The 26,599-nt window shown below is 46.7% G+C and overlaps 1 protein-coding gene and 1 non-coding gene across 2 annotated transcripts in view; one reads left to right on the top strand and one right to left on the bottom strand.

Moving 5' to 3' along the window:
- Positions 1-26,599, top strand: part of GAREM1 (GRB2 associated regulator of MAPK1 subtype 1) — a 519,813-nt gene that overhangs the window by 152,294 nt on the left and 340,920 nt on the right. The window lies entirely within an intron of this gene.
- Positions 20,499-20,592, bottom strand: LOC147724111 (small nucleolar RNA SNORD79). Its single transcript, XR_015295299.1, has one exon. It is a non-coding gene; the product is annotated as a small nucleolar RNA SNORD79 (small nucleolar RNA).

Raw genomic sequence — 26,599 nt, 5'->3', positions numbered from 1 at the left:
GTACTTGGTGTGTTTTTGGTGCTGGGCTTGGCTTGCTTAGTAGTGGCGATGGATAGGCTGGTTTTCGAAAGGTGGAGATATCTATGCCCCAGCTGTGAAATTTGCCCAGTTCTGCTAGAATTACCTCTGCAGTTTTACTTGTAGTCCACGTTGTTTTTGTGGCATCTGGACATTGAGGGTTGGTGGTTTGTATGAACTCTATAGAGAGTAGTAAATCTGTTGTCCTTATACCAGAAAGATTAGGTATTGACGCCGTTAATCTTAAGATGTTACCTCGATTTAGTGTGTCCTGATAACCCTTGGAGGTATATAAAGGGTAAAAAACCAGAACCACATCTTCCTGGTGGCTGATTGGTTTCCTCTGCGGCTGTATATTTATTGTGGCTGGCGGTTCAGGTTGGGATATTTTGCTAATTGTATCTTTGGACTGTATTTCAGCTTTGTTACTTAGGGCTTCAACCATGGAGTTTCTAGGAGTGGACTTCTGTTTTCTCAACACGGGGGAGATTTGTTTGGATTCTTGCCCCCCGTACTGTGCCCATTCACCCGGGAACCTCCAGCTGGAGCTACCATTAGCCAATAGGAAGGGCCCTTTGGATTATTTTAACAAAGGCTCCTGGTTTCGCCCAACTGGCCTGTCTGTTGTTCCACAAGCTTCACGTCTGGGCCCGTTCTTTGTGCTCATGATGATGTTTTTGTGGTTGCTGTTAACTATCTTTTGGGCCTCGGTGTTGGACGCTTCTCCCCTTCAATATTGTGGTTGTGCAGCATTGTTAGGTGGAAACCTGATCTCTCCCTGAGTTTCCTGATGTTGAGTTAACTGCATGTTAGGCCCACTATCCAGGTTTGTAGCTGAAAGATTGATGGTGCTAACTAGTTTTGTTTCTTCTTTAGGTTCGATAATGGCCCTAGATGCAGCTCTTTGACCGTTTTTCACCCCCATATCCCCTTCTACCCTAGTTGCAGAAATCTGATTTAGGGCCTTCTCTTGGTTCTGGGAATGATTGGGGATGATTAGAGACGGTTGTACTTGTTTTGCAGAGCTTATATCAACTGGGTTATTATTGCAATTGTTGGCTGGGTCTGAGAAGATGGGGAAATAAGCGGTTGCTTTTATTTGGGGCTTTTGGTTGCTCCCCTTCCTTTTCAGTTGACGACGTTGCCAAGACTACCCTTTACCTGAGTGACCGCCTTGACGTTTCCTCTGTGCAGATTGCTGGTTATTTGATTGTTAGTTGTTCACACCGATCTGTTGAAATTGGCCTGGCACTTTGTTGTTCTTCCTGCTGTGACGCTTTAAATATCCATTACCAGGCTGCTTAGAATGGAGGAAAGGGTAGACAGTTTATCAATGACCTGGTCGCAGTTACATCTAAGATGAGAGCTAGATGTGCTCTTGTTATTAGACCATTCAAATTACCCAATTTTTCGTCGATACCCGCAGTAAAAACTGCCAGTGTATTCAGTAAAGTTAGTTGGATCTCCATCTTGTCAGATTGAAATTGCAATGTATTAACGGCCATTTGTATTGTATGTAATAGGGAAGCCCAAACGTCTGCCTTTTGTTCATTTGTTTGTGCAGTCTTTTCTGCTCCCTTTTTAGTTTGTTCTTTGGGGAGAGCATTCACAGGAAGTGCGGTGATGGAATCGACCCTTCGTTCCTGTTAGTTGTTAGGTGAATAGGTTGCGAGCATATCCTCCCATTTCTGTGTATTCAGGTAAGACATAAACGCCCTCCCTACTTCTTTCTGGTTTGGTTCTGATGTCCACACTCCAGCTCCTGTTCCTCCGTTTTGTTTAAGATGACACCCTTGGTCAGGGGGCGGTGTATTTATGGGTGATTTCCTGATTGGTAAATACGATCTTTTAGTGGAGGAGCTGTAGCTTCTGGACAAGGTGTTATTTCTGGGACTGGAGTTGATTACACTTATTTGCTCAGCGTCTGTTTTCCTTAATGCTTCTTTAATGTCACTCTCTGCCTTTGTTCTTTTTGGTGTCCCAGTCCTCGCCCCTAGCATCTGATTGTGGTAGTGGTGTTGAGGTTTCTTGTAGCCTGTAATCGGCAGTGGAAATCTCCGGAGGACTACACTGTTGTCTGATTTTTGTTGGGGAAATCCTAATCTCCCGGGTGCGCCCGCAAGAGGTGTGGTTCTGGCAGTTGCACCCTTGGCTGTTGTAGCATGGCCCGTGGATGCTGAATTGTTTGCTCCGGCGCCCTGCTTTAGTCGTTTGAGTCTTTAGGCTTTAGGTAACAGTGGGGATTGCAGACCTTTTAAAGTTGCAGTAATTAAAAAAATGTCCGCTCCTGGGTCCCTAAGGAAGTTGAATTTCGTATAGATCTTTGGTTGACTGGAGCTTGTACCGCCACTGAATCCCGTCCGTGCTGAAGTCTCACTCAGTTGCTGATATGTTGTTGCTAGCTTTGGTTCAGCACTTTGCTGACTTTTCTTTTTGCCTTTTCTCCCCCTTATCCACCTGGTTCTGCTGGACCTCATTTAGCCTGAGTGCAGCGGGTCCACTTTGGCTTGGCCTCGGTCGTCTGCCTCTGTCTTTTACTGGTTGTCGTACCCCGGCTACCTGACTGAGCTTAAGTTTGGTTGTATGGTGTTAGTAATGTGATGGGATGTGCTGAAAGGTTAATCAGTGTCCAGAGCGCAAATTTCCCCCTTTTCAAGCGGTATACAGCGGAGGGTCTATGGTCTAAGGCCAAGAAAAGGGGGGTGGGTTAGGGTGGATTGGTTTGTCAGGTAGAGTTAGCTCAGCCCACCCAAACCTTCCCTTTCCCACACTCCCCGCTTAAACTGTGTTCGCTGCCCGGGTCTGCCTGGGTTTGACTAGGATGACTAGTTTGCAGCAGTGTTTCCCCTGCTGTGCTTCAGGCAGTTTTTCCCTGTTGGCCTGATGCTGCTGCGCTTGCTTGCGCTACTTGGCGCAGTCTTCGCAATCTTCCTCAGAGTTTGCAGTTAGTGGCAGTTGGCGGGTCTGCGATCTGCAGACTCCCGGCGCTCCATTTGTCGCTTCACCACTCACAACCTCACTATTGTGTGCATGCTGCTCTCTCCCATCGCCAGAAAAACCAGGACTGGATACATCATTGACCACTGATGCCGCAGCTGCAAACTACGATGGAGGAGCTCCTGCTGCTGTGGGTGTCTCACACAGCTCCTGCTGCCTCTGGCAAAACCCTGGTGAGACTGGCAGGGCTCACAGCGGGAGCCACAGCCCCGTAGGTGCACTTGGGGTGTCTCACGCGGTACCTGCCACTGCCGCTGAGGAGGCTTAGGAGGCGCTGGGGGTCGCTGGGGGAGACTCGGGGCTCACAAACACTTAGCGAGCTCAGCTCCCGCGGCACCCGGCTGCAAAAAGCTTGCTTGGCTGGCCCTTTGATACGGCTTTTCAGTGCCCTGCAGTGCGGCTGCAGGGTGGGCAACACGCAGGGGGTCTTGCTAGCGGTACCACTACTTTCCCACCCACGCCAATTAACCATTCATTTTGGCAACTGTTAATGGCAGCCAAATGCAATATAAATACTCCAATAAATAGACCAAAGCAACTCGATCAAAACCAACATGATCTCATGGTTTCTAGTGTCATGTCCATTGTGTTCCACGTTATTTTGCCTTGTATGGGTATATTTCGCATTGTGATGATATTCTATTGTGAATTGATGTAATGATACTATTAGTTGTCACATTTAAGAAACAGAAATTCACTGAAAAAAAACACAGGCTACAGGGTTGTTCTAGTTAGGAAATAGATTTTAAAACCTTAGAAATTTACTGAAAACAAAGGTCACAGGAATGTTATAATTAAGAAATAGAATTTATAAAACCTTAGAAATTCACTGGAAAAAACCCAATGATTACATGAATATTCTAATTAGGCTCAGATTTCCCTCATACAAAACCCGTATGTAACTAACTATAACTTAAACCTCCATAGTGCACTGCTTATGACCTCACATATTACACTACCCATGACATGGTCAGGGACATTACTGATGATATAATCCACAGAAACACTCTCACACCAACTCACAACCAGACAGTCTCTCTTATACCCAATCACACACCCACATAAGCACTTACTCATTGACAGAGCCACTCACACACCCACTCACACATACAGCCACTCACTTACCCATACAGCCACTCATCCACTCATGAAGTCACTCACCCATCCATACAGCCACTCACCCATATGCCTACTCACACAGTCACTCACTCACCTGTACAGCCAGACACCCACTTGCTTACCAATACAGTTATTCACACACCCAGTCACTCACTCATGCAGCCTCTCAACAGAGCCACTCACACACCCAGTCAGTCAGTCAAAATCACTTTATTTGGTTATTCAAAACTATAAAAGCATGTTAAAGTACCCATCACATAAAAACCAAGTTTGACACAAAATACATCTCTAAAAATACAAACGGTAAGACATAAAATACATTATATAAAGGGGAGAATCAATTACACAGTAAAAAAGAGAGGACCAACATCTAATAAGGAAGAGCATTCAATAATATACAAGTGATGCGATATTAAATACACATGGGACAAAGAAAAGACACACACCCATTTATATACCCACTAGCAGCCCGCCCCGACGTTGTCCAGGGGCAATGAGGCTTCAGGGCCAACCGCCCGTCCAGGCCCCCGCCCGTCCAGGCCCCCGCCCACCCCAGCCCCTGCCCGACCCGCCCGACATTGTCCGTGTCCCGGAGCCACCTCCCGCCCCCGGCCCCCTCCCGCCCCGACATTTTACGTGTCCCTTTGCCTTACCTGAGCTGGCGCTCCTGACTTCATCATCGCTCGTCACTGCTCCTCCCTGCCCGCCCCGACGTTGTCTGGGGGCAATGAGGCTTCAGGGCCAACTGCCCGCCCCGACATTGTCCGTGTCCCGGAGCCACCCCCGGCCCCCTCCCGCCCCGACATTTTACGTGTCCCTTTGCCTTACCTGAGCCGGCGCTCCTGACTTCGCCGCTCGTCACCGCTCCTCCCCGCCTGTCCGTGCTCATGTCCGCCACTCCCCCTCGTCATCACGCATGTCGCGGCCAGCGCTACGTCGCAGCCAGCGCTACTTCCAGGGGACTACTTATTTTTTAAGTAAAATTTTTTAATTTACGTTTAATTTTTATTTTATATAGCCTATGTCCATCTGCACACCCTGTCATTTTCAACGATGTATCGGGTGTGTGGATTGGCGCTGTCGTTCCAGAGTTTACCTGGCTCAAAGGTTTGTGTTCTCTCTTTATAATAGTAGTATAGATTCACACATCCATACAGGCACTGTCATTTCTAATCACTCACACATACACCCACTCAACAGTCACTCTCCAATACAGCCACTCCAACACCTACTCTGTTAACCAAACACCCACTCGAACAGCCACTGACACACCCATACACCCACTTACACACCCACTTACACACCCACTCACGCACCCACTCATTCACTCATAGTCACTCACTCCGCCACTCACTCACCCATACAGTGACTCACACATTCACTTAATTCACACATACAGCCCCACCCACTCACACATCCAGTCACTCAGACACCCAATCACACTCGAATACACAGTCACACAGCCACTCACATAATATATGTTAAAAATAGTATCACTCAGTAGTACACAAAGTATACTAATTTATCTTCTGTGGTACCTTAGTATATATGTTTAACACTCATAAACATTTTAAAAACACTCACAATCACTGGACAATGTTGTCAGTGATGTCACTGACCATGTCACGAGTGATGTAATCTATGAGGTCATAAACAGTGCATTGCAGGGCATAAGTCCTAGTTAGCTCAGGTAACTATAACTGCTCAGTTTTGCGGGTTTTGTATGAGTGAAATCTGAGCCTATCTATAACGTCCCTGTAACCTTTGTTTTTTTTTGTGCAAAAATACATATTTCTCACTGGAAAAAAAACAAAGAAAGTCACGTTATAGTTGGGTATGGTAATAATATTGGTAATATAGTTTTATAGTTATTTCAAATCACTATAACCCATTCCCTTGACATGCACAGTATTGTCGATGATGTCAATTAATTTGTCATCAGTAGTGTCATCAATTATAACACAGTCATGTCCTGAATGTTGTAATATGTGAGACATAAGCAGTGCATGGCGAGGGCTTGAGTTATAGTGACTTGAAACAACTTTAACTGTTGATATTCAGTGTTTTTTTTAAATGTTGCATTTAAACTGACATATTCACCTAACTTTATTGTCACTTTGTTTTTTTTCACTGAATTTCTAGAGTTTTTCTTTAACATAAAGTAATATTTTATTACCATATGGAATTCCAACCCCCTGTGCGCACAAAGTTTGGCCGTGCACAGCAAGGAGTGTGCGTAGGGCATGGCCTGTGCCCAGGTCCTGTACTGAACTCCCCCGTGGACAGGCAATCCCCCGGCAAGCGCAGCCAAAGGTCACATTGACATCCAAATGTCTGTTCAGGGGATTCCAATGCAGACACTCGGGCCCAACACCATTTTATAAAAAAAATTAAATCCTCCGAAAGCCAGCACTAGCTCCTGCATGATCACGGAAACCCCCCAAAAATTATTTTTTTATTAATTTGAGTACATGGTCTAGGGAGTCAGTATACCCCTATCTTGCCCCCATTTACATTTTTTTTTCTTAATTTGAGAACATAGGGACTGAAGTCAGACATGAAACTGTCTATATAAGTTAAGATTGCAGGGTGGCTCAGTGAGTTAGATGGTCTCCGTTGATACAAGGTCAGGATTTCAGATCCTTGCTAACTCAGCTTTCCAGTCCAACTCATTGTGTAAATTGAGTACTATTAGATTGATTGCTTATCTGTAAATTTGATAAAATGCAGTATCTGCTTTGTACACAGCCGAAAACAAACATACGTAGTTTTCAGCGCTATGTAATACGTTTCGATTTTTATAAATGTTTGGTACTGAGCGTGCTTAGCACCGAGGGTTGGACGAGGAGCACATGCAGGGTGGTCGGTGGATGGCCACGTCACCTGAAGTGGACACTAGAGTGGACAGTCCCTTGCTGTTTCCTCACTGCCCTTGGTAGTATTTTTTCTCTGGCCACCTGGCCTTGAAGCAGGCCACGGTGAGGGAGAGATCTCTCCTCGTTCATGACCCCTGTCATGGTGTCACTTCCGGGAGGCCAGCGGGTTATTTAGGTGGTGCCACCTGGATATTCCTCTTTTGGTAGCCAGCAGCAGAGAAATTTGCCATCCTCCGACCCTGCAAGAACATGAGAACTAAGAAGAGCAGCCAATCGCTGTACAGTGTAGCAAGCGGAGTTGCAGGGTGTTCCTAATGCAAAAAGTGTTGAATACCCCAATAGGTGGAGATGGGGCAGTTAAATATGAGATCCTCAGGCCATTGGGGGCCATGAGTAAAACACGACACGACTCCTTCATCCTGTATGGAACAGTTGGTATCCAGACAGCTGGGGGTTGGCCTTACCTCTGTCCGTGATGGCACCGGTGCAGGAACCATTAAAATCATTGGGCAGCTGTTCCAATGCAAAATATACAGACCCGGATGAATAATAAGACGGCAAAGTAACGCCCAGTGGTTGGCGAGAGTTTCAGGATGTGTCAGCGGTTATTCCGAAACGGCGCTGCACTTGTATGATCACCCGTAAGTTAACCCTACCTGTGTACTGCATAACAGAATATGAATAAACTTGCAACAGTTTTCCAACAAAAAAGTGTGTGGTCTGTTTTGTTGATGATGCAATTGTATTTTGTCACAAAAGTATGTGCATAGACATGTCAGATGACAGAAGGGCTATGGGTGAAAACGCTTTTTCATGTCAGTTGTTAATAGACAAATGCAATCTAGAGCATGCACTGTGGTTGGTCTGCACCTCGTAACTGACAGGCCGCAACTAAAAGAAGGACAACAGATTTTGAAACGGAGCAGGGTTCCTTTAAGGCTCTAAAGATGCATTCCGTGTAACCACAGGCTGTCCTCTGGCGTGTCCTGAAGGGGTGCTCCAGTTACATTTGTTAAGTGGTTCTGTTTGTGATGTTCAGCAATTAAAAAAGTACCCTTGAAGTGTCACCTAGAAATGAGTCCTGCAGTGAATAATGAGCAGACAGATTTGCGCCTTTTCAGGCAGGTAATTTACTGTCATTGTTTGAGCAAAATAATGCATTTTTTTTTTTTTAGACAAAGCAGCATTGTTACTAAAAATGAGCGATTACAACTTGGGCAGAAAGGTCACTGCTTTCTGTGAGAAAGTGTCTGGAAACTATGCTGTTAGTTTGCCATTTGTTTTGTTATTTGTGCTGCAAGACTTTTAGCATTCTAATAAATGTTTTACAATCCTCGAATTTAACCGTTCAATAAACTTGCTTTAAAATGAACAGATGGACATAATTCCATGTGCTGTTCGCGTCAGGCTTCGTTCGCTGCTCTGAAAATGTGTTTGCATTGGACTGGTTGTGTGGTGTTTGGCTGTGTCGACATGTTTATAGAAAGGGCCAAAACACATTCTCAGTAACACTGGGACTGATACGACTTCCAAAAACACAGACCTGCACCTGCAGTATATATGAGCTAAAACCAAGCAAGCCATGTAAGCCCATGAAATACATCCCTATCTTTCCACATGTTGCATTTCTTCTTGTGGATTCGCTTCTTAGTTAAGAAATGCATTAGATCGAGCCAAGCATGTTGACAGTACTTTAAACATTCATCTTACCATAAAAGGCACACTTTAAGTCCAACGCAGTAGGCATTTGATCTTTTTGTGGGAACAGAGTAGAGGGTGCAGACTAATATAAACATGTTTGAAGAGAGCCAATACTTTGCCCTTTTTGGTCGACCCTGGGCAGCGCATGTGCTGCTCTGCGAGGCATGTTGTATTCAGGTAGGGACTTGAAGCTCCACCCACTTCGCCTTTATTTTTCATTGGCTTGTGTAATTGTCCACTGTCAACCTGTGGCGGTTCATTGGTCAATATGCTTAGTAGTCCCTCCTTAGTACCGCCTTGTCTCATTTTGTAACCTCCCATGGTGACACTCCGTTACGTGTGTTGTTACTCGGTAGGCTTTAATTACAGCCTCTGAGCACTATTTTCTTAAATAGCTTAGTCCTGACTGCTTTTGCAGGCAGGACACGCTCTCTCCTAACGCTTTCTAATAAATATTCATAGCACAAACACATTTGCAATGCCAGAGGTCTCGCATTTGCCAGAGTTTAAGCTATTGGCATTGTAAATGACAATGCCTTTTATTTATCTGTTTTAAAAACAACACTTAAATAAAAGGCATTGTCATTTACAGTGACAATAGCTCAAACTCTGCGAGGCCTATTGCATTGCAAATGCTTGTTTCTTTATCGATTCTGGTTCTCCTTTGCAAGGCCTCCATACCACTCTCTCGAGCACTAGGGACTCTTACACCCAGTGACAGATTAGTAGGTGAGACCAGTGTGGTAATGCAAAATGATGGGGGGCTGCAAAATATGACGAGGGGCCTCTGACTTTTGCATATCTCACAGGTATTCATTGACCTTGGGCTGATTGCCCCTCCCTCGATGGGCAGGCACCCTCGTTGGGCAGGGGGGCCAGAACAGGTGGGGCCCCCATGCATTGCAGGGGCTCCTAGGTCCTGTATTATGCCCCTGGGTGAGACCACCTTTCTTTAAGGATGCTCAGGTGCACTGTAGTGTGCTATTGGCCATCTTGTGTGCCTCTCGAGTTAGGTGATCCGGTGCTCCAGGCTTCCAGGCTCCTGTGCAATGAGTCGTTGCAAGAAATGAGGGGGGGTCCAGCCGTATCAGTTTGTCTTAATTGAAATATGCTGATTTGTCCTTTTGCAATTTGCCAATACCGGTACACATTCAGCAGTGTCGGTACCGTGCGTGCTGTCCATGGGGAGCAGCAACCTTCTAGCGGTGTGGGTGGCTTTCTCATTTTCACTTCAAACTGGGCCCAAAACAAAGGTCTGATTCAAAAGGTCATCAGCCTTGCTTTTGTTCGAGTGTTATCCTGGCTATGTGGTCTGCCTGATACCTAAATGTCACTACAATGGAGGAAAAGGTCCACCGATTATCACATTGAAAGTACCTAAGCAAAAGTATGATTTTGGAAGTGTTTTTTTACTTCATTAAATCCCCCTATGCAAGAGATATACATGCATTGAAGGAATGCCAGCTATATCAGTCTGTATCTATAAATAGACAAGAAGAGATTTAAATAGCACTCAATCAGTTATTTTTGTTGCAGCCCTGCTCATCCCAGTGTAGGGCGTCGGAGAGCATTATATCTCACATACATGTTAGCACTGTCAGCCTTAGGGTGGTCTTCCCACAATATTAATGCTTTCTTGTTTCCACGATTTGCTGATTATTTTTGTTTGCCTTAGTACTCTGAGCACTTTCCCTCTGCTAATCAGTGCTAAAGTGCATGTGCTTCTTCCCTTAACATGTGTGTAATTGGTGTATACATGATTGACATATTTAATTTACTTGTAAGTCGGTATACCATATACACAGGGACTGTAAATGAAATGCTACTAGTGGGCGTGTAGCACTAATTGTGTCACCCACAGAAGTAGCCTTTCAAACCTGTCCCAAGCTTGCCACAGCAGTGCCTGTGTGTACAGTTTACTGCCACTTCGACTTGTCATTTACAAGTACTTGCCAGGTCTTAAACTCCCCTTTTCTTACTTATAAGTCATCTCTAAGGTAGGGACCAGGAAGCTTTAAGGGCAGGGTGCAATGTAGGTAAAAAGTAGGACATTTATATTTAAGTTTTGCATTTCCTGGTAGTGACAAACAGCCTGTTTAGTTTTTCATTACTGTGAGGCCTACTGTTAAGCTGTAATTCCTATCAGAGAGGAGTAGCTTTTTCATGTTTCATAAGTTTGGAATGGTATTGATAAATTCGACTTACTGGTGAAGTTGGAGTTAACATTACTATTTCAGAAAGGCCACTTTTAGAAAAAGGACATTTCTCTGTACTTACTGCTCTGTGTGCCTGACAGCCTGTCTCCAATACACGTCTGGGTTGGGTGACAGCTATACTTTGTGCATTCACTCTAGACCGCTCCAACACAGGAAGGATAGGTGGGGCTGAGCGCCCATCTACATACATCTGCATTCTGATGGCCTTGCCTGAGCAGGATGGAAGGTGGGGCTAACACTTCACTTGAATAGGTAAAGTACTCTCCCCACACAAAGGGCTGATTTACCCCCATAGACAGCCTAGCAGACCGGCTGAAAGGGGAACCTCTAGACTTCAGAGAGCTGCTTTGAAGTCACCCCCCAGGTCAAAGACACCATTGTGCATAAGTGCTGGCTTTCTTACCCCCTAAAATCAGACACTTCTGGATCGTAAACTGAACCTCTGTCAGAAGGACTACTGCACTGCTAAAAGGACTCATATTTGCACTGCAGACTTGAAAAGCCTGCTTTTCTCGTGTGTTTCCCTACTGCCGCTCTCTGAACCTGCTGAAGGAGATTCAGGACTCTGCCTTCACTCCAAGTGATCTCCAAGGGCTTGTTGGCTTGCCTCCTGTTGCTTGAGACTCTAGGAAATCAAAGTCTGTACCCCTGCTCCTGTGCCTGGCTCTCTGGAAGTAGCCCAGATGTTTGAAACACAGATTTTGACACATCTCCTGTCTGTGTGTAACAGAACCGGTGCATCGACCCGGCTGGGGGAGTAAAATCGGCACATTGCATCTGAAACAGTGCGTCCAGAGAATGGCGCATCGAACAGCGTATCGCTGCTGCAGCTTGGTGAGATTTATGGATCTCCTCGAATGCATGGTAGAATCCAACACATCACTCAACACCTCTCAACTCTTGCATCCATCTTCAGAACTGACACATCGCCTTCACTGCGTGGAAAAGATCTCCACATACTTTGTTCACCAGAGCCCTGTATGGGTTCTGTAAGCGGCCTGTGCTTCCACGAGGTCAGCCCGAACTTTGACTTTGCCTCAATCCAGCGCAACCTAAAGTAACCTCCTTTTTAGCTCTACTTGCTTCTAGATGTTTCATAGCATTTATTCTTTTAAAATTCAATATCTCAACTTTGGATTTTTCAACTTTTGGTCTTGTTTTGTTTATAATATAATCTATTTTTATAAACTTGTGTGGAGGCTTTTTGTATTGTATTCATTGTGTTTCTGTGTGTGTTTCACAAATACTTTAGCCTGACTGCTCTGTGCCAAGCTACCAGAGGGTGGGTACCGATTATCTTTTAGTGTGTATTTAGCTCACCCGACTAGGATTGAGGTTTCTGCTGGGACAGGTTTCATACTTTTTGCTAACCAGAACCCAATTGCAAATGATACACATTGCAACATTAAATCATACAATTGTTTAAGTCCACATACAGGAAACGTTGAATAAGATATTGAGGGTTGCGCATTTAGATGGCGCATATCGTCCACACTTAGGAATAATATGTTAAGAGTGCATGGTTGGGAGAAACACAAAGACCGGATATAAACCGTAACAGACAGTGGCTGGGATTTTCTGTACTAATAGAAATTTATACCAGAAGGTACCCTTTTAACAACCTTAGAATAATGACAGATTGAGAAAAAACAGGCATGTTTTAAGCCCATGCCTTGAAGTTTGCATACAGCTGTTTGATGGCGGTTCATAGCTCACTGTGCTATATTAAGATTGCAGCGTATGGGATGCAAGTAACAAAGGGATCTTTGTGTCAAAAGCAGTAGCTAGGAATCGAAATTTGCCTAGCTTACGTAACGGTAAGTTTCAATTCTATTAAGGACACGGAGGCGAGGATTATGCTATATCTTCCTTCGCTTTATTAACATAAAGAAACCACAGCAGCTTAGGAAAAGATATAATAACAAAAAATGCTTTAAACATAAAGCATTAACGTAATGTTCAACAAAAAATCAACAACAACTCCCAAGAGTCTCTTTGTTATAATCATAGTCCACAGTCCTTTGTCACTGTTCATCATCCCTATATAACCGGACGTCCCATCATCTTCCTCCTCTTTCTTCGCGCAGATCACGCTTAAGCCTCATTGGTCCTGTTTAGCACCGTCGTTGCCTGTCAAAAAAGGAACAGCGTCAGCGAGGTGGCCCAGGAAAAGGCGACAACAAGGCGAGAAGCATACAGTGAACAACACAGTACTGACAACGTAAAGGAAAACACTTTACTTACTGCCATACGGGTGGGTAGAGACACCACCGTAGTCCGGGTGGGATAATCCTCGCCTCCGTGTCCTTAATAGAATTGAAACTTACCGTTACGTAAGCTAGGCAAATTTCGATTCTATGTCAGGACCGGAGGCTTCAGATTATGCTAGTTTAAAGCTTACTTACCACCAACTGAGCTAAATCCACCACTGGCTTAAAATAAAACCTCTTGAAGGTGGAATCCGAGGACCAGTCCGCCGCTCGCATAAGGTCCTCCAGACGAGCACCCACCGAGAATGCCTTAGAGGCCATGGCCCCCCTGGCGGAGTGTGCTCCAAAGAGAGAAGTATTGATGCCCGCTTCTTGCATGACCCAACGCACCCACCTAGCGATAGTGGGGGAGGAGACAGCTTTGTGTGGCTTCCGCAGGGCAATCAACAACTGACGCTCGCCCGGAGGGCGAAGATCCAATGTCAGGTCCTCATATGCTTTGAGGCATTGCACGACACACAACTTAGGAGTGTCAGTAAAGGCTGGATAAGAAATGGAACGCGACGACGTCTTAGTGCGTCGACCCACCGTAAAAGTAACCCCCTCCGGGGAAAAAATGCGTGCAGAAACATCCAGCGCGCGCACGTCCGAGACGCGCCTACAAGAGACCAGACATAACAACATGGCTAATTTCGCCGAAAGCTCCTTCAGAGACAGATAAGAATTCGCTGGCCACGATAAGAACAGGTTCAGAACCAAATTGACGTCCCAAAGGACGGAGTACCTGGGCTCCGGCGGCAGTGCGAGGCGAACCGCACGCAGAAGCCGGCACACAAAAGGGTGTTCCCCTACCGGGTGGCCATCGATGTTATCATGGCCCGCAGAAATCGCCGACCGGATAGCATTGATCGTTCTATACGCCAAGCCCTTGTCGGCCAAATGAGCCAGGAAATTCAGCACGGGAACAAGGCCGGCGACCATGGGATCCAAATCCCTTCGTAAACACCAACGCATCCACTTAAGCCAAGCGGATCTGTAACGCTTCGTCGTACTATCGGCCCATGCTTTGGAGAGCAAGTGCTCAGCTGACCCCGAAAGGCCCGGGAGCGTCCAGCGTCTCCTGAGAGCCTCCACGCCACGAGGCGGAGAGTGTTCTGCATGACGAGAGGGTGAGGTTCCCGATCCGGGCTCGTCAGGAGCAGAGGAAACAGGGGGAGTAGGATTGGAAAATCCCAGGAAAGTTCCAGAAGAACCGGAAACCAAACTTGAGACCTCCACAGCGGTGTAACCAACACCAGGTCCGCACCCTGGCGGCGTATTTGAGCCGCCGTTCGCATGATCATGGAGAACGGGGGAAACGCAAACGGCTGTTCCCGACTCCAATCCTGCAAGAACGCGTCCGTGGCCTCCGCCAGAGGGTCCGGCCTCCAGCTGTAAAACCGCGGCAGCTGGTGGTCGAGACGGGACGCGAATAGGTCCACCGAGAAGGGGCCCCAAAGGGAGTGTAGCCACCGGAAGACTCCCGGATCCAGTTTCCACTGGCTGGCATCCCTGAGATGTCGAGAGTGCCAATCCGCCACCTGATTGGACTGGCCTGGTAGATACTCCGCCGTCACCGCAATGTGACGAGACAGGCAATAATCCCAGAAGTCCTTCGCTAAATCCGCCAATGCGCGGGACCGAGGACCTCCCAGGTGGTTCACATATCGGACCGCCGAGACATTGTCCATCCGTAGCAGGACACAAGCCTTGACCGAATCTCTGGTCCAGCAGCGAACCGCGAAGGAGCCCGCAAGGAGCTCCAAACAATTGATATGCAATTGTTGTTCTTCTGACGACCAGGCGCCGCCGGTGGAAAAATCCCCGCACCGGGCGCCCCAGCCCGACCTGCTGGCGTCGGACTCTATTATTAAGTCCGGGGCCGACCCGAAGATCGCTCGCCCATTCCATGCCTCCATGTGAGACAGCCACCATGACATCTCCTCCTTCACTTCGTCCGTGAGGGGAACCCACTGATCGTAACACATCCCACGGCGCAAATGCTGCGCTTTCAGGCGCTGAAGAGCCCTGTAGTGCAGTGGGCCTGGGAAAATCGCCTGGATGGAGGACGACAGAAGACCCACCACCTTGGCGACATGGCGCAGTGACGTACGATCCCTCGCGATCGTCTGCCGAAGCAGGTGCCGTATCTTTGCGACCTTCCGGCTCGGCAGGCTCAAAACCGCCTGCACCGAGTCCACCACGAAACCTAAAAAGGTGATCTGCTGAGTGGGAACCAAGACTGACTTGGAGCCGTTGACGACGAACCCCAGTCTCTGAAGCAGGCCGACCGCTTGACGCAGCTGTCCTGCCAGCACCTCCGGGCACTGCCCCATGAGGAGGATGTCGTCCAAGTATACTATCATACGGACCCCTTGGCTTCTGAGAAACTCCACTACCGGGTGAAGGACCTTCGTGAAGCACCACGGGGCCGAAGAAAGGCCGAACGGCAGGGCGGTGAATTCGAACACCTGGCCGTCCCACAGGAATTGTAGGAAACGACGATGAGGGGGGTGGATGGGAACGACCAAGTAGGCATCTTTGAGATCCAGTCGCACCATCCAATCCCGAGGGAGGAGCACGTCCCGAAGGAGGTGGATCCCCTCCATCTTGAAGTGACGGTAGACCAACCACCCATTGAACTCCTTGAGATTGATCACAGGCCTCTTGCCCCCATCCGTCTTGTCTAGCAAGAAGACGTTGCTGAGGAACCCATGCGGGTGGCGTGTTGATAGGCGGATGGCTCCCTTGCGCAGCAAGTCCGAGACCTCCCCGTCTATCAATCGCGCGTCGGAATCTGAGAAAACCATCGGGCGCGGGGGCCTCACCTGAGTTGGCTGGTCGTGAAACTCTATATGGAAACCTCTCACAGTTTGCAAAACCCAAGCATCGGCAGTGAGCAACTCCCACTCCCCGTAAAAGCTTGCCAGCCGCCCCCCAATCGGAACTTGATCCAAGCAAAGTACACTTACCGGGGGCATTTCCTTGTCCGGACCTCTTTTGGAATCCTCTTCCACCATAGCGTTGTCCCCTGGTGGGGTAGAAATTGGTGTAGTTGGCCGAGGTCTGGTACTGACCTCTTCCGGAGCCTTGTCCACAGTTGTTGGTCTGCTGACCACGGCCGATCGCGCGGCCCCTGCCGCGACCGGCCCCTCCAGAAAAACGCTGGTGGAACACCCTCTTGATGCTGGACTGTGCCTTGTCCAGCGACGTGAACGTGTTCACGAACTTCCCAAGCTCGCGGATGAAAGGTTCACCGAAGAGGCCACCCTGGGCCACGGCACCTGCCTCCGACGAGGCCAGGTCCCCCAGCTTCGGGTCCAGCTTAATAAGGAGCGACCACCGCCGCTCCGTGGACAGGGCACAGTTGGCGTTGCCCAAGAAGACGATCACCCTCTGGGCCCAGTTGGAGAGCACCTCCGGTGAAATGGCGGTGCCATTCGCTCGAGCCTCCTCCGCCATATCGAGGATCTTCGTGGCGGGCCCGACCGCATCCAACAGCTTGTCCTGGCAGGCCCGCCAGGACCGATCGATCCCCTTCCTGGGGTCCTTCATGAATTTCGCCAGGAAGGTGGCCATCTTGGGGTCCAATTCTGGTGTCATGGCCACCTTCCCCTCCAAAGTAGGCCGAGGGCATTCCCCGCGCAGGCAACCCCTCGCCTCCTTCTCCAGGGGCTTGCGCAGCCGGCCCGCGACAAACTTCGCCACCGTCTCCCCCGGGGCCCAGGCCGCGGAACGGGGGTGGACGATCTCGTCCGGGTCCAGCATGCCCGACTCATCTCGGGGCATCTCCTTTCCCGAAGGCGCCGGGAGCCAAGACCGGGTCGACTCCCCGTCGTCATCCGTGTCCGGAGAGTCGTAGATCGGGGAGGCGGGCGCCGTCGACAGGCCGCCCGAAGTGCCAGGGTCCACCAAGGGTGTCGGAGGCACCGCCGTCGCCTTGGCCAGGAAGGCGTCACGAAGACGCTCGAAGGCGCCCTTATCCACGCCTTGGGCCTCCGATGAGGGCCCCTCACCCCGGGGTCTCTTCGGAGCGGGCGGCAACTCGCCGGACGTCCCCGGGAGCACGGGGGACGGCGGCACCTGCGCCGCTGCCAGCTTGGCACACTCCTCCACGATGCGGGCCGAAAGGCGGTCCTCCATGGGCCCTACCACCTCCGTCACACAACGATAGATGGAGTTGTCCACCGCCTGATAAAACTCATCATCCTGCAGATAGGGGCAGGCCTCCTCCTCATACTCCCCTTCCATCTCGGAACCAAGGGCAAATGCGGGGCACCCAGGAGGGCGGCAAACGAGAAAGTTCTCGAATGTGGGCAGGCCCAGCGGCTGCGATCACGTTTTGGGCCAGCTGACGTGGCAGGTGGGCTGCACCAACCCCCAAGCGCGCAGACCCTCCTCGCCGGGACCGGGTCTACGTACCCCTCAAGCGCGCTAGGCCACACACGAATAAAGAGGTGCACAGATCTCGCCCGAAGGCGATTCACGCGGTCAAAACCGCCATACAGACCCCAAAGGGCGTCAAGTTTGTGAAAGTACAGACCCGGATCACCAGGTGTCAGAGGGGTACGCGAGGGTCGGCCCCTGCGCAAGCAGACCCCACGGCGTGGCTCCTCGTACCGCGGAGGCGCGCCGGAGGGTCGGCGAGGCGACAGGGCGCCCCCTTGCGGTCTATGTACACACCGCACACAAGTGGGAAAAAAGTCGCGTAGGAACGGAAGAACGTTCCCGCAACTAGGGGACTCTGAAAGGAAATAAACCATGCAAGGAGTCCCCAAAGACCGCAAGACAATCAATCACAATAAAAGAAGACAAATAGAAAAGCACTTATCTGGCTGCGGGAGCAGCGAAGAAAGAGGAGGAAGATGATGGGAAGTCCGGTTATATAGGGATGATGAACAGTGACAAAGGACTGTGGACTATGATTATAACAAAGAGACTCTTGGGAGTTGTTGTTGATTTTTTGTTGAACATTACGTTAATGCTTTATGTTTAAAGCATTTTTTGTTCTTATTATATCTTTTCCTAAGCTGCTGTGGTTTCTTTATGTTAATAAAGCGAAGGAAGATATAGCATAATCTGAAGCCTCCGGTCCTGACATAGAATTGACTGTCTACATAAATTACAAATCTGCATGTTACATGGTGTTCTTTACAGCAGGGACCCTTTATGCTACTTTCAAAACTGTGACCAGACAATGCAAAAATCTCTCCAGCAAGTGCTTACCATTTTTAGGTCTCGCCTGTTGTCGATGCGCATGCGCATCGAGCAAAGCGAGACTATTGCGAGTTATCCACACTTTATCTGCACTGCAAGGAATCGTGGCGATTCCTTGCAGTGCCCGTGAGTTTTAAGGTCAATGCGCATGCGCATTAAGCTTATGCGCATGCGCATTGACCTTAAAAGTCACGGGCGCGTGCACGTCCGTCTTTGTTTACCCCTCCGCCCCCTCCCGCCGTGTCGCATTTCTCCTCCCCCTCCCCTCTCTTCCTTCCGTCGTGTCGCACCTCTCCCCTCTCCGCCCCCTCCCCTGCCCGCCCCCTCCCGCCGTGTCGCATTTCTCCTCCCCCTCCCCTCTCTTCCTTCCGTCCTGCCGTGTCGCACCTCGCCTGCACGTTTTCGGCAAGGAACTTTGCCAGCGCTTGTTCCATATGAATCTCCTCCCTGCAGTATTCTCAAGTCAGCACATTCTTCCCCCAGCTCAGCAATCCTTGGAAAAGAAGTCTTCGAAATCCTCCACTCCGGTGTGAACTACTATCCCTCCGCAGAGGCGCGCGGTCTTGAGTCTGAGTAAAACTTATTGTGTCTCCCTTTTCATGTAACCTGAAGCAATCTGCGAGGCTTCCACCGCATCCTTGGATATGCCCTACTTCATGGTAAGTTCTCGAGGTATTTCATGCTCAATTTCTGAATTGCCTTAGTCCAAGTTCTTGTAGTCTGCTTCTTGTAGTCCGCGATGGTCTTTGTTCTGATCTCAGTTACTCCATTTACTTTAATTCGTTCACTGCTGCTGTAGCCGACGAGTCTTGCAGCACTGCTTAACTTAATTAGGTCGATTTTCTAAGGCTTTTTCCAAGTTCTCTAAATGCTCTGTAGTACGGTGCTTGTTGTAGGCGTCCTAGAATGAGATCTGGGTTCCTGTGTACCTGTTTGCTTACTTTTGTCATTTGTTCAGCACCATAGTAGCCTCATCCACAGTGCTGCTAACTCCTGATTTCAAGGGTACACCCTTGCCTTTTGCTCTCCACTACATCACATTTCTTCCGCTGTCTTTATCTTGGTGCCTCAGTAACTCATTCTTTTATTGCATCTCTCCCTCTCTATTTTCATTTTTTATTTTAGAAAGTATAGTTTTGCAGCCTGTTTCGCCCTAGAATCACCTTCCTCAGCCTCTCTGGAGCATGGCTGTGTTGGCATTCTCTAACCTCGACCCCACTATTTCACAGTGGCCATCCAGTTCGTAATGCGGGTAACTTGTGCCTCCATTGCTGTGCTTCTCCAAGGTTCATTCACGCACCTTTTATTGTCTTACAGTAACTTGGCATAAGACACAGCCCTTGAGTCCACTGCTGCATACTGTTTCTCTTTCCCTTAAGTTTCCTCTGGTACATCTGATCAATTCACAGCGTTGTACTTGCTGGCATGCAGCCCTTTGCATTGCTCTTTGTAAATTTCCATTGTTGTGCACCACACAACCCTGTGTCAATAGCCTGGAGAGCTCGGTCTGTTTTCCCTGGAAGCCGCACCATCAAATATTGTAGTTTTTTGTTTACTCCGTTTCATTTCGGATATATTACTGTTTGGTAACCTGCAGTTCGCAAACGTTTAACAGATTAATAAAGTATACATTAAACACAAGGCAAACCAAGGACCGAATGATTGCAAATTGGAATGTATGTAACATGTAAATGTTCCTGCTATGTACCCGACCGGCATTACTTTGTGTCTAAAGTATTGTAAAGATTTACCAAAGCTTGGTTTAATAAAAAAAAATTAAAAAGAAGTATACATTGGTAAAAAAAAGCAACATCATTTAAAACGCTGAGTAAATGTTAAGGAAATTGAAATTGGAGCCTAACAAATTGGTACCATTACACTGATTTGGGGGTGCACCAGAAGTAAAGCAAATGGAATCTAGTAACGATGATTGGTGGCCTTTATTGGAGCAATGAAATACACTAACAAAGAGAGTATGCATTCGGAGCAAAAAAAGACCATGTGATACGCTAGGGGTTACCATATTTTGTGTTTTAGAAATAAGTCAATTTGGAAAGGCTCTAACATTCCCATAAAATGGAAAATTTCGACTTCTGCATTTTTTTTGCTGGTGAATTAAATAAAACTCCATAATGTGTGTATTTTCTGTATACTTGTTCAGAGAGATTCCCATTTGTTTAATAGTCATCATAAACAGCACAGAGCCAGACTGGGCTGTAGATTACAAGACTCAACGTTTAAACAAAAGGACTGTAAAAATGCGTATCAAATCAGAGCAGTAACGAGAAAATCAAAACATTAAAGTGTTACAAGGAGGACATTGTAGCACTATATTTAAGCCACAGAAGAGTTGCACCACTACTTTGTATTAAACTCAACTTTACAAGGCAGTGCGCGATTGACTAAAATGCAAGCAGAAAACCCGTCTGTGCAGGGATCACGTGATCACCGTGCAACTAACGCTTTCAAATATAATTCAAATAAATATATTCGGAAAAACCTTTGCATATAAAAATGGTGTATAGCAGATACCCAGTGTATAAACCACGGTCAACGACCTGCAAAGGCAGCAGCAATCCATCCTTTAGAAATGGGACATCACAAAGCACTTTTAAAATACCTAAAGTTCTTCCTTATATACACACCACTCGGTAATCCGCTGCACCGGTTATGCCTCACCATCAGGCTCGGCTAGCCGAAAAACACAACCAGCAGGTGAGCTTAGCTAGCCCCGGTGCAGTAAACTCCACGCTGCCTCAGTGGGTCGATATGGAGCACAGCTGCGCGAAAGAAGACTGGTCTATGCTTCGCGGAGCAAGTAGGCGGAAGAGTGTAGAAGGCGGGAAACTCCTATAGGCCGAGGTTGTGATGTAATTGCGCACTGCGTCATCTGTCATTGGTCGAAACTCAAATGTCGTACTCCAATCATCTTTCTCTTGCAATCACTACGATTCGATCCAAATCATTGTCAGATGGGTTTTACGCGAGGTAGTCGAGGACGGCAGCACTCTGACAGTTTTTAGGTCTCGCCTATTAATCTCTAAGGGATGATAGACGAGATTTGTAGTTAGCGAACCTAAAAAGTCTACCCACTGCGGATCGCATACAGTTCATGTGAACTAGGCGCGTTCAATCATCGCCAGCCACATCACACATCACACACCACACACCACCATATGCCTGTGCCTCAGCATATGTCTGTGCCTTCAAAGGCTGCCGCTCCCCGCATCAGACTTGTTTTTTATGCCGCCTGGGTCTTTGACACATATGCTGAGCTTATCCCGGACCCACGTGACCTTCAGGAACTGCCTCATTCCTCGGTCTATTATGGCTTTATTCTGGTTCATGTGCCGCTCTCCGCGTTTGCCTCAGGTGGATGTTGCACACCCACTAGAGTAATTCCGGTCAGGCAGTCACTGCAGTGAACTCTTTGTGTTCTCTGCTTGGGACAGAGAGCCTTCCTCCGTTGTTCCCATCAGACAGAGTTGCTCCACTCCACCTCCTTCAAGAGGCTGCCATTGCAAGGCCAGTGAGACTGCGCATTTTTAGGGCCACACTTATCCTCAGAATGCCCGGAACTCCAAACCTCACATTCAATCCAGGAGGTAATTTTTAAGCCCGCTATATTCTATGGGTGTGTGCAATCCAACACAAGCAGCATCATAGTGTGCACAGTTTAGCATTGACTTCTCAAACTGTGGGATTTTAGTACACATTACAAGTTCTTTTCACTGAATTATTTATTTCAAATATTTACTGTTGCCACATGTACTTTGCCTCTTTCGAAGTGCCATCAAATTCAGTTAATAACTCGCAGCCTACAGTTGCACTGTTAACTCTTCCTGCATCTCTTATGTTCTTATCAGGTTTGAATCCTTGCTGTAATCAATTATCTGTAAGTCTGTGTCAGCCGTGCGCCTGCCAATACTTGCGCCCTGTCAGAGGGCCCCCCCAGCGTGACTCACCCCACCCTGCCATCTGCCCTAGACATGGGATGTCTGCATATGACTTACTCTGCCCCAAAGTACTTGCTTTTCAGTGACATTGACCTTTCAGGAATGCTCCCAGTCTACCGGTCATCACAGTTTGCCTCCAGGCCTCAGTTCTGATACATATTTGTGAGAATTCATACTCAGTGCCACACAATTACATGCCACATAATTACACTGCACTCAATGCAACATACACTCTAAATACCACTCAGTGCCACATAATTATATGCTACATATTTACACTGCGCTCAAAGCAACATACACTCAGAATACCACTCAGTGCCACATAATTACACGCCACATAGTTACTCTATCTATCTATCTATCTATCTATCTATCTATCTATCTATCTATCTATCTATCTATCTATCTATCTATCTATTGCCCTCACTCTATCTATCTATCACCCTCACTCTATCTATCTATCGCCCTCACTCTATCTATCTATCGCCCTCACTCTATCTATCGCACTCACTCTATCTATCTATCGCATCACCACATCATCACTCAGCACCACCACAGCATCACTCAGGGGCACCACAACATCACTATGCGCTACCACAGCATCACTGAACGCCACAGCTTCACTCGTCGCCACCACAACATCACTCGTCGCAACCACATCTCCAATCTGTGCAACCATTCAACAACAACTGGCTCAAATATGTTCAATCAATGTTTCAAGCTTTATTACAAATGTCACAAAAATATGTTAATATTTCACTTCTGTTCTTGGATTTTCGACACAATAAAATACACTGAACATAATTTTCACAAAAGTTATTCACAAAAGTTTAAGCTATTGCCATTATACATTACAATAACTTTTATTTAAGTATTAATTATTTAAAAAAATAAAAGCCATTGTTATTTGTAATATCAATACATCTAAGTCACCTAAATACAACACATATTGCATTACAAATGCTATAGGTGTCACATTTGCGAAAGTTATAACTATTGGCATTGTAAATGACAAAGCTATTAATTTTGCTATTTTCAAAACCAACAAATAAATAAAAAAATTGTCATTTACAATACCAATAGCTCAAACTTTCCTAATGCGAGACCTATTGCATTCCAAATGCTTGTTATTATCTCTTAAAACGTGTTGGGCACACATAGATCTATTGAGCAGGTGCCCTAGCACCATAAAATATTTTAAAATGTGCTTATTTGTTAACAATTAAGTAAGTCTGAACAGATTTACTGTTACATCTGTCCTTGTTACCAATTTCTCATCCTCCGAGTTCATTGGATTTCACATTTAGTGCTCTCTCCCTTTCACCCCCACAAAAACAAGTTGAGAGTCATCAAACCTTTATCTTTACTCACAAAGAAAAAAATAAAAACTCTACTGTCCTGACGCCAATTAAAACAGCAGCACGCGTTGTCACCATCTCTTGGCTCGACTTCGGTAACAGCTATTGGGCCTCCATTCAAATACCATTGTTACTGCCGGTCAAAAAAGTGTCTCACTCCACTGACAAACCAGTTGTGTCAAAGCAAAAAAATGCGATCACATCCTCTGTTTACAGATTTCCCCAATCCTGCAAGAAATTCACTGGTTATCCTTCGAAGCAAGGATCAGCCGCCTTGCTACAAGTCATCCACCTAAAAGTGCTCCATGCTTGACCAATTCACTTATTATTCCTTGTAGTCCCATTGCTACTGGTGATCCCTAAATTTAGAATCTCCTAAGCCATGAACAATTGTTTACGACTGCAGTCGCCAACGTCTAGAACGGTCTATCCACACAGTTGAGAACCAAACAGACTCTCCAATCCTTTCTGCAGTCAAAACTCATATTTTCAACATAAACATAAATTAACTTTGTCATATACATCCTGCATTTCTGAAAATCACACCTCTCCCCCAAACCAAATGCAAACAAGTTCTTGCCTTCGCAATCTACTTTGTTCCACATTGCAGCTCCTTACCCGAGTTAACCATTTCATACCCATAGATTACGCCCTCTATTTAATGAATTACTTTGTGTTTTTGTTGTATTTTGTAAAGTGTGTTAAAACCACCTGGTGCAGCTGCACTATGTAAAACTGTTACGTAAATACATAACTTTGCTCTTTGTGGGAGCCTGGATCTCGTAGTGAAAGTTCAACACGCAAGAATGTTTGGGGTTCTTTATATACGTAGTACGTAATAAGAACATCACGTTTGGGAGAAGTTGAGATACTCACAAACTGGTCTTGTCCCACTTCTGCATCACTCCTTCTGATGCCCTTCAAATTGCACAGCAGAGAGGCGCTCACAAACAAGATTGGAAAGAACTGTCCATCGTTCTGTTAGGATGGTGAATATTAAATCCAAACATTGCTTAGCCATTCCGAATCTGGTCCTTTGAGTCAGACTTTAAACAATAGGCGAGGTATCAGTATGCTTCAATAGAGTATTCTTTGTGTTAACAACAGACACATGCCAAAAATATCCCTGTCCTAAGAGCTCCTAATGAGTCCATCGTGTACCAAAACGAGGTCCTGGTGGGGCAGGACCCAATGATGAAACATGCTACTTATTGATGGTGAGGATTTACGTCCTTTTTAGAGAAATATCTCTGGGGTTACTGCTGTGAGGAGGGACCAGAAGCAAACAAGTTCTCCCCCCCCCCCCGCTCCCGCCAAGGGATCCTCCTAATATACCCACATAATTAGAAGGCTATGCTCTATATAGTCATTGACCGGTCCGCTCAGGCGGAGTGGGTAAGCCTCAACATTGTGATTGAGAAGTATGACCACTTCTCCTCAAGTCACATTGGGTATCACGTTTGATTGTGTGTCTAGTCCGCCATGTTGGGAAAGTTGAGCTCTCCTCATCACAGTACAGATACTGTTACGCACAAATTGATTCCAGGTGTGTATTTTTTCATGGCACAGTATGGCAGAAAGATGAAAACCTGTGTACAGTGCATTTGCTTTGTTGTATTTCTTGATTTTCTTTTCCTTTGTTTTTTTTCATTACAGAGCAACAAACTCCAGAATAACTATTTGTAAGATATAACAAGGAATCCTATAAAGACAGTTTCTTACTGGGAGTAGAGGGTATGGGTCATCTATTTTGTAATTGATCACCAGGCTCCTACCACATTGCAATATTAAATGGAAAGATTATCGCACATTACAACAACATAGACATTGGACACTTAGAAGGCAGGCCGAACCATGTTGACATTAGTGAGGATGACAGGGTGATAGATAACCCCCCCCCCCCCGGCATCATCCATTTTTCTGTTTTTAACCCTAACAGGACATCTGCTAATAAAATTATTTTTAGATGACCCTTGATAGCCTTTTAACAGTTCTTTTACTCTGGTGATTGAGAATCCTTTAGCGTTACAATTTTACAAAATAACCTTGCTCGCACTTATAGTGGTTGATCCCAACTTGGACCAGGGTGTGGGAAGCCCAGTGATGAAGCATGTCACATCTGATGTGGATGACGGCCTTACATTTCCCAGAGATCCCTCTGGCTGAGCGGAAAGGTTAATGATTGTATAGAGCCTAGACTTTTAATTGTTTGTGTGTATATGTGTAGATTTGGTTGGGAGGACTACGGTATAGTCATGCTTCTCTTCCCTCCATTTTGAATGAGACCCATAGTAACGCTGTGATTTTTGTGCTACTCTATTGCTTCTGGAGAGCTCACTGGAATGACTTAAAAAAATCTTCTTGTTCCTCATATTGTGATGTATGTCTGTATATCCCTTGCCCCAGGCATCCTGTTTGACAAAACTCTGCATGTTCACAGCCACCAAGTACGATGCATATGAAGTGGCAATGTGTTCTTAACACCCCACTTTTGTGTCTCACCCCCCAGGCACCAACCTCCGTTTGACAGCAGACACAGTATGCCACATATGTATGCGCTAATACATTGCACTGTGAAAGTGTCTTGCGACTGATGTCTTGAATACACCAGACCATCATGAAACACACTCTGATAACACAGGTTTGTGAGACAATGCACACCCCAACATCCCAGGATAAGCGTGGCTAAGTTAATCACATAAGCTGTATACAAATAGCAATAACATAATAACACAGGTAGGTTGGTAAGGGTTCTATAGCATATGATCTTTACGTTTCTTACAGACAGCAAATACATGTTATGATCATCTCAACACCCAATAAAATGTCAAGGCCAGGGTGCATTCATAACCTTTTTTGGCTCAAAGGGCAGGCAAATTGGGACAGAGCCTT

The sequence above is a fragment of the Lissotriton vulgaris genome, chromosome 4_1, assembly GCF_964263255.1.
Source record: "Lissotriton vulgaris chromosome 4_1, aLisVul1.2, whole genome shotgun sequence".
Taxonomy (NCBI): Eukaryota; Metazoa; Chordata; class Amphibia; order Caudata; family Salamandridae; genus Lissotriton; species Lissotriton vulgaris.
Note: the sequence above shows the minus strand (reverse complement) of the source record. Positions and strands in the feature narration are given on the sequence as shown.